The sequence below is a fragment of the Azolla caroliniana genome, unplaced genomic scaffold, assembly GCF_043228905.1.
Source record: "Azolla caroliniana isolate FFs.n. ecotype wild unplaced genomic scaffold, voAzoCaro1.0.p SCAF_14, whole genome shotgun sequence".
NCBI classification, from domain to species: domain Eukaryota; kingdom Viridiplantae; phylum Streptophyta; class Polypodiopsida; order Salviniales; family Salviniaceae; genus Azolla; species Azolla caroliniana.
Window position 1 is genome coordinate 8,645,349 of NW_028230449.1, and position 9,714 is coordinate 8,655,062.

Sequence of the window (9,714 nt, forward strand, 5' to 3'; positions counted from 1 at the left end):
TAAGTCAATCTTGCGTGACCAACGGAACCTGCCAACCCCGCCTCGCCCCACCTCGCCAACCCCTCTACCCCACGAACCCTCTCCCCCCGCCCCAGCCACAACTACCCCGCCTTTCCCGTCCACCACCACCGACGACACCCCGCAACCCCAACCCCATAAACTCGCCCGCCACACCGCTCCTGACACCGAAAACCCCGACCGGCCCTCGCCCGCAACCCTGACAGTTCCCCTCCAACCCACCATCGCCCCCGCCCTGATGGCAATCCCACCACCGCCACCCCCACTCCCAACCTCCGTGCCTTGCTCGACCTCACTCACTACAGTTACTACTCACCCTACCCCCTCCCTCGCCGTTACCCCCAAACCCTTAACGGACATGGTGGCCGACCTCCTCAAGATGACTGCCGTCGTGAATCGTCGCCTACTTCAAGTTTATGCACAGGCACAACAGACTGCCACCGACCAACACGAGACCTCTACACGGAACGAGATCTTGGCCGCCGAGGTATGGAGCGCCCTCCATACCAATGCGTGCCAAGCGGTCGCCCATGACCTCCTCAAGCAAGAACTGTTGACAACGCAAACCCGACACCAACAACTCGCTGACGAATTCCAACAAGCTTGGACAACCTGGCACCACGACCAGGAACGCACAGCGCAAACACATGCCGAACTTTCAGCCGAGTACGTCCGCCTCACCACCCAACACCAACTAACCGAGGCCCGCCTCGTAGCCGTGCCGGCTGATCTCTCTGAACAGTCCGAGGCCCTGGCCGCCGCCATGGCCACGACTCACCAACTCACGAGTGAGATCACCATCCTCAAGGTTGAACGAGACGCCATGGTCCACCAAGTCGAAGTCGCCAATGAACGGAACCGATGTCCCCTCATCAAACAATGCCGCCAATGCGCCAACCTCAAAAAGGACATCCTCTAACTCCGCACGTCCAAAGCTGCCCTTGAACACACCCTCACCCCCGGCGTGACGGACCCCTCCACCGTTCAGACCCCTCTCCTTACCCCAACTGGCTCTCCGAATATGATCCAGGCACTCTCGGTGTACGTGACCTCGACCTCCCTGCTCTCCAAACTTTTCACTGCACCACGCACATCACGCAGCCTCCTCATCCAAGCAATGTGCGTCCTTCGGTCGTTAGCCACCACACGTCGCGTATTCTTTGACGACACCACACCCCCAGACCGGCAGACCTTCATCCGAGTACTCCCCGAAGACAACCACGCCCTTGCCCTCTTCATGTTGTACCAGGAAGCCACCGAAGAACCTGCTCCCCCAGCCGGCGACCTCTTCCCCCAACACCTCCCCATTTTTTTCCTCGAAGGTATGGCCTACCTTCACACCGCCCTCACCCCCGACTTAGACATCTCCGACCTTATCTATTTCACCTACCCTTCTGATGTCACAATGCAAGTCACCGAAGACCAGCTAGCCCACCTCTTCGCAACACTGGTGCGCTTACACCACATCGCCGACACCCTCACCCACACCCTATTGGAAAACACGACCTACATACCCCCTTTCGGTTTCCTCTGGCTAATACGCGCTTGGCAAACCACCTGGGACGTCGAGGTTCGTACTCACATATTCAGCATCGAATATGCCACATTCAACTGGCCCGCCGACCTCGAGGCTGACGACATACCAGAATTAGCCCTATACCTCGATGTCTCCCGCGAGTATCAACTCATGACGTTCAATGAGGCTCGTGCTCGTGCCCTCCTACCCCCGCACCCCCTGCACCCCCTGCACCCCCCCGGAGATCGACCTGGACTGGGACCACGACTCACCTGATGAACCCGACACCCAGCCGCCTCCTCGCCCTCACCCTCCCTCCTCGCCGCCTCCAAGCCCCCCCCCCCCACCCCCACCACCTACTAGCCCACTTCCCTTCCCCCCTCACCACTCACCCCCACACCCTCACCTCAACGAACACCGCGTCCCCGACCACACACATCCCATGTTCGGTGACAACCCCTTTCGCACACCCCCCTTGGCTCACCCCCTTCCCCCCCCGCACCACCCGACCCTTTCCCCCTCCACACACGGGTCGTCACCCACCCCGGTCGGACATTCACGGAGGCCATCCTCCGCAAAGCTCTCCCTTTCAACCACCCCCTCGCCCACCTCATGCTCCACCAACAACTACCCCCCCCATCTTCACTACACCTCCTTTACTCCACACCCCGAGCGCCCGATTTAACGGTGCGGCCTTCTACGCCGATTTGGTTGACCGCGACCAACTCACCCACGGCCTCCAAACCGCCCTTGATTGCATCGAAAGTGGTACTAGTTGGGACACTCGTCTTGACAATCAGTCTGCCGCCCCCATTCCCTGGGAGTTCGACTTCTGCGAGACCCCCCTACTCCTCACCCGCCTCTACACCTATTACCCCGAAGTCGCCTCCGAACCCCAAGTTGACATCTTCCTTTACCCCCATGTTTACCGTGATAAGATGTCTACTTGGGCAGTTGCAAACCCCACCCCCACTCGAGGGTGGCACCACCCCGTCGCCGACCCCCTCCTCGAACCTCCTGGCACCCAACCCCCGTGGCGTCTCCCTTGGTTCGCACACACATCCTTCCGCGAATGGCTCACCCTCCACCCCCCCAAACTGTGCACCGGCCCCACCTTTTTTCCCCTCCCTCGTCGTTGGCCATGGCACGATTTCCGCACCGCCCAGGCACGCCTACCCACTCTTCAATTCAACTGGCCGTTGTTCCCCCGACCCCCGCGCACATCCCTGACCGAACCCGGCATGATCCGGGTCATGCGAAGATTCCTACATACATACCTCGACGTCCCGGACCCCAACATTCAAGCCAGCCTTTGTTTTCTTCAACTTCTACTCATTCTCCTTGACTTTGGCCCGTACGAAGCCCCCCCCCTTCCAAGGCACAACCACCCAGCGTGGGGCCTCGCCTTCGATTTGAACAAAGGTCCAACTCGCCGCCAACTAGTCGGCCTTTGGACCTGCGTCAACATACTCCCCGCCACCTACAAAAAGGATTTTGAAACCATGATCGACACATGTTTTTTCCCCGCTTACATAAGCTTTAGTCGAAACCCCCCTTCTCCCTTCGCCGCCCCACAACACCTGCACCTGGCTCACCGGCCCCAAGAAAGATTTCTTCACAACAACCGACCAACTGCAGGAAATCTAGCTCCCACCACTGAACATCCGCCGTCTTCGCCATCATCTCCGCCGCCACCCGCCCCCAGCCGAACCCCCCTACTCAATTCTACTCACCCCCGACGCCCAAAGCTCCCCTCCCACAGTGCACTCATTAGGTTGGGGGGGATGTTAAGCGTTGGAATAACAACACAACCAGTCACGAATAAGAACGCATCAACAAGGACGTAGTACGAAGAGGAAACGACAAGAGGAAAGGAAAGGAAAGAGACGGTCAAGTGTGAAAGGCCCATACCCTAAACGTGAAAGCTATATAAACCACATAGTAGTGGCTTTGTGGGGGTTCTCCCATTTGTAAAGATCTCCTATTGATTAGAGCTAGAGCTTCCTCTCCTCCTTCTTGTAACCTTTGAGCTTAAGAGAGATTAGTGAGGTGTTTCGTTAGAGAACACTAATCTCTCTCCTTGTTGGTGCTAGACCTCTTAGCAAAGAGGATTAATAATAAACATACTCTTCCATCTTATTGTCTATAGCTATTAATCTATTGTCTATGAGAGGGAGCTTGAGAGAGTGAGAGAGATATCGTGCTTAATCATTTACTAATCGTTAAGTGAGTGTGAGGCTCGGAGGTATCTGACAACCATCTCCGCCTGATTCGCCATCAAGAGGGTATACGTCGGTCCAAATCCCGCCACGACATCGAGGAGCTTATTCCATCAATACATAGATCCTTAACACCCTCATGTCCCCCACCTTAGCCAAGTCCAGGTGGCCCTCAATCAAGTGTAGATGGTCCTCAGTCCACAAGAGCGATTAATCTCTATCCGCCTATAACCCTCATGTCCCCCACCTTAGCCAAGTCCAGGTGGCCCTCAGTCCACAAGAGGGATTGATCTTTCTCCACCAATTGATCTTTCCCTGATCCCCTTCTGACATGATTGTCATGATAACACTCACATCATGCATCGAAAGGATCATGACACTCACATTATGACTCAAAGGATTTGAACCCACGACCTTGTTGTACATATGTCAAATCCTTAAACATTGTATTAGTATTCTTATATGTATAGTTTTTAGAATATGAAATCTAATATCATAGGAATATTCTATATTACTCGACATTCTAGAATGACCTAGAATATTCTAGAGTGTTCTATACCACTAGAACCTTCTAGAATACTCTAGAAATCATCTAGATTACTCTACATTCTAGGATAACCTAGAATATTCTAGAGTGTTCTCTATTACTTATAAATAGGGATCTACCACTCATCCCAAACCTAAATTAGTTCAACGCCATTTTGTAGCCTACTCTTTGTAATCCATTTTACTCTTCAATATAGTAATTCTCTTTCAATTATCTCTCTCTCTCTCTCTCTCTCTCTCTCTCTCTCTCTCTTGACAACGATAGTCCTCCTGTCCCCAACCTTAGCCAAGTCCAGGTGGCCCTCAGTCCGCAGGAGGGATTGATCTCTATCCGCCAATTGCTAGCTCATTTTTAATCACTTGCCCCATCCAACTATTATCTGATCAGGGCCGCCAAATCCACAGGGATGTTCGCAACGTCATTGTAGCTCAACTAAGTGTCCAACAGGTGTTTAAGTCCCCATACCATCCTCAAACAAAATGCCTCACCGGACGCCTCAACAAGACCCTCAAAAAGGAGATTGCCGCTTACATCGATCCATGTCACAAAACTTGGGATCAAATCTTGCCTTTCGTCACCCATGCCTACAATACATCAATATAAGGCGTCGACACGGATCAACCCTTTTCGAGCACTCTATGGGCGTAACCCTCGTCTCCCACCAGAATCGTCCATTGATGTCCATTCGACACCTGCCCACATGGATAGTGCCACTTGGGAGCTCTATCTCCAACAGATGCTCCCCCTCCTTTGATAAGCCACTGCTCCTGCTCCTATTACTGTTCCTATTCTTGTTCTTGCTCCTACTCCTCAGTCTCTTGTTTCTCTCAGGGGGGAAATGTGGTGTGCATATGTTCCTTTGTGCCACCCTTTTAGCACACCCTTTTTAGCTAAGCCAACCCAAATTGGTACCTTTGTATCAACTAAAAATTGAGTAAGAAGTAAGAAGCTAACTAGGCTGGTTTTGATCTCTTATGTGCATTTCACATAATGTAAATGTAAAAGTATTCGTTTTATTTTTAATAAATAAATAATTCCCCCCTTTTTGTTCTCCTAAATTCTATGGATATTTTTATCTAGGATTAAAAATGGAACTTCACACTAATCATATTTCTTTAATAAATATAAAAATATTGGTTTTTTCAAAAATAAATAAATAAATAAAGGTTCATAAACTCCCCCTTTTTTATTCGACACTATAAAGGAGACTAAATACTAATCATATTTTTATTAAGGAATGGGCTATTTGCCCCCCCCCCCCCCCCCCCCCAAAAAAAAAAAGAAAAAAAAACCTTTTTGGCCCCCTAAAAAAGAGAAAAACTTTTTGGCCCCCCTATTTTGGCTATTTTGGCTAAACCACCCCCCCCCCCCCCCTCCCCCCCCCTTTGATAGTTCTTCCCCCATTTTGGCCCCCCCAAACCCATTTTCGTTCCTCTACCCCAACAGAAAAACATTCTCTGATATAGCTTGGTTCCTCCCCCTCCCTCACCCAAAAAAAAACATTTTGATAGCTCTCTCTCCCTCACAAAAAAAAAAACATTTTGATAGCTCTCACTTTGTAGCTCAACACATAGTTGTCCCCTCCATTTTCCCCCCCAAATTTCTAGTAGTTCTCAACATTTTGACTATTTTGCCCCTCAATTTTCTGGTCATTCTCAACAATTTGGCTATTTTGCCCCCCAAATTTCTGGTAGTCCTCAACATTTTGGTTATTTTGCCCCCCAAATTTCTGGTACTCCTCAACATTTTGGCTATTTTGCCCCCCAAATTTCTGGTAGTTTTGTTAATCCCCCATTTTGGCTTCACAACATGTCTCCCCAACCGTCTTCAGCTTCAATTATCAATAGAACCTTCACTGAGAGAGGGGCTCTAATCAGTTTTATCAAGGACCATTTCCGTGCTCAAAATATAATTGTTGTGGTGGATAAGCATAGTGACAATAGAAAAGTCACTTTCAAGTGCTATTATGGGGGAAAATATCGCAACCCTCTAGGCTTGACTGACGATACTCGCAAAAGACAAACATGGACTCGTCTAATGGACTGCCCATTCTTCATTAGAGCAAACTTCTCGAAGAAAACGGGACAATGGACTATTAAAAAGGCAACTATTGTACACAATCATCCTATTTCTGACAATCTCGGTGGTATATCAACGGCTCGTAGACTAACTGATACAGAAAAAACCATTGTTCGCGACATGGCAAATGCTGGAGTTGGTGCGTCTTCAACTTTGGCCTACTTGAGAGAAAAAACCAGAAATCAATGGACCACCAGGAAAGAAATCCACAACGAAAAAGTGGTTGCAAGAGTCGAGTTTCTTGACGGGCGCTCGCTAATTCAAGCGTTATACGATGAGATCTCCACTGGCGACTTTATCTTCAATTCCAAGGTGAACTCGAACGGCTCAATCAGTGGCCTTTTCTTTTGTCATCAAAAGTCAGCAGATCTTGCCAGACGGTTCAATGTGGTATTTGTCATGGATTGCAACTTCAAAACGAATAGATTTGGCATGCCGTTGCTCAACATCGTTGGAATTACGACTACAAATAGTACGTTCAATGTTGGATTTGCGTTCATATGCAACGAGACAGAAGCCATGTATGTTTGGGCATTGCAGTCATTTGAATTTGTGACAAAGCCATCAGTAATTGTAACTGATCGAGAACTTGCATTGATGACTGCAATTGCTATCGTGTTCCCTTCTACAAAGAATTTGCTTTGCATCTAGCATGTCAACAAAAACATTCTGGCCTATGCAACGACGAAGTTTGCAAGCACCGACGACACAAACGCCTATATGGACGACTGGAACCAGCTTCTATACTCTTCCAGCGAGCTAGATTTTGAGGCTAACTGGGCCACGTTTCAAATGAAATGGCGACCAAGTCACGATGCGTTGGTGCAGTATGTATACGAGACTTGGCTGATTCACAAAGACAAGATTGTACGTTATTGGACTGGTCGCTTCCCTCACTTTGGAATGACCAGCACCTCTCGCATTGAAGGCAACCATTATGTTGTCAAGAGGGTTTTAGGCATTGTAAATAACGATCTACTCACTGTATTCAAGAAAATCCGTTTACTACTGGACACACAGTTGACAGAATTGAACACCAAAATGGAGTATGACAAGTCTACACAGGCACATCGACATGCACTCGAGTTCATGAGGCCGCTAGTAAAGAAGATATCCAAACACGCATTAGACAAGTTATTGGAGCAGTACAAGAAAGTTATTGACAACAATTATGGTGATGAATGTACGGGGTTGTTTCGATCAAGTTTTGGTGTCCCATGTTGTCATGACATTTTGAGATGCATCCAAAGAAATGAAAGATTCCATCTTGACGATATTCACTGTCAATGGCACTTGATTGCGTGTTCAATGGTTCAACACGCCTCTATAGTTGAGCCATGTTTGTCTCCCATAAAGCGTTTGATGAGGAAAATCGAGCAAAGGTTGTATGAAACTGACGATGACCATGTTGTTGTTCTCATGACACGATTGGATGAAGCAAGTCAGGCACCACTGCAGTCTCTCTCCAATCCAGTGGTGGTAACTAGGAAGCGAGGTCGCCTTGCAGGGTCGAAGAACAAAAAGGCCAACCAAAGGGAGAAGTCACTATTTGAGTACTCTACCGGTCGCAAATGTTCCAAATGTGATCAAGCTGGTCACGATGCACGCACTTGCAATATGCATGTGCCCCCCCATTTGGGTTATTTGCCCCTGCAGTACTAAGAATGTTATTGAGAACGATTCCTTTTTATGCAATAGTTGATAAACCTTTTTATGAGGTTCTAAAGTGTAATAGTTGATATATATCACAAAAACATTTTGGTTGAGGTGAGAACTATCAAATTTTTATTTTTATTTTTGTAATACCAAGAAGGTTGTATTTGACTTCCATTAATATAACTCATTTTATCTATTTGGTACTTCACAACAACAACCAAATCACTTGACAAGTCACTGGTTTAATCTCTTTTGCATCCTCTCGCTGGAAGAGGAACACGGTTTTAACAAAGGACCTCGTACTTAACTATGCCCTATCATTCATTGGGGAATAAGCTTGTTGGAAATTCTAGTCTACGACTGCCTTTGTCTTAGACAAGCAGATTTGTTCCAACAAGGTATTGTTGTAAGTGTTATTGGGAAAGAAGATATAAACATTCTCCACTTTATTGCCTACGTGACTCATAAGTTGTATCTTTAGAGAAGTTTCGGGTTACAATGCTTTGTTTGATCCATGGACATAGCTAGACCTATTTCAGTTGCGTGTTTCTTGTTTCCACCACCAGACATAAGAGACAACTAACAAACAGTGAATATTGCTAAACAAAACTGAAATATAAGTGACAAAAGATGGTGAATGATGAACATGTTATTAAATGATACAGAAGACAACGAATTTGCATTGGCATACTATTAACATCACATTATTGTAAGGGGAAAATTAGAATATGGTTTACAATAAGAGATTCATGCGAAACACAAGCCATCGTGTTTGAGATATTACAAATTCCTAGAAATTCATTTAACCAATGGAGACCTTAAGATGGCCACAAAATGAGATATTCAAGATCGATCAAAACATCATGTAACCAATTGAGGTTCTATGGGGCTGAGAGGCCCTCTTTTCCCTGATTTCTAAAAACATGCTTCATATCAAAACTTAACCACTGGTTTAAGATCTATCTATCATCTTCTCTAAGACTCTCCTTTGATCTTGAGAACTCACTTCTGTGAAAGAAGAGAATCTCTCTGGTGGATGCATATATATATATACATAAACATTCACTTGCTCACTCACACACATCTCCATCTCCATCTTCAATGTGTTCTTCTTCTTCCTCTTCCCTCATCTGTTGCCTGTAGTTTTGGTGGATCCATGGCAGAAACCCATATAGTGATCAATAAGACCAATAATCATAAGAATCACGATGAGGAATTCCTTCCTTCCCCATCATCGTCATCCAGTTCCGCGTTCGACCCCGAGCTCCAGCGCCCGGGCGAGGCCCGCTCCTCCTCTTCCTCCCCTTCCCGAAGTAGCCTCGACCTCCACGTCATCTTCATCCCGACAACTCTCCTCTTTCTTCTCCTCACTATCCTCGCTCTTCACTTCGCCATCAGTTGCTGCCTCCGCCGCTGCTTCCCTACCCACACCTCCTCCTCCTCCTCCTCCAGTGGCGGCACCCAACAGCCACCATCGACCCTCCCCATCGCCGAAGACATCATGAAAAGAAAAAGGAATCCACAGTATTGATTGGAAACTTGAGGAAGAAGAAGAAGAAGAAGAAGAAAGAGAAAGAAGGAAGAGTAACTACGCCTTTTTTTTTGGTGGGGGGGTTTAGCCAAAATAGGGGGGCCAAAAAGTTTTTCTCTTTTCTTTTTTTTTGGGGGGGGGGGGGGGG

At 47.8% G+C, this 9,714-nt stretch overlaps 1 pseudogene; it reads left to right on the forward strand.

The window, feature by feature from the left end:
• Positions 1–6,109: 6,109 nt before the first annotated feature.
• LOC147855397 (PKS-NRPS hybrid synthetase cheA-like) lies at positions 6,110–8,041 on the forward strand (annotated as a pseudogene).
• The last annotated feature ends 1,673 nt before the right edge of the window (positions 8,042–9,714 follow it).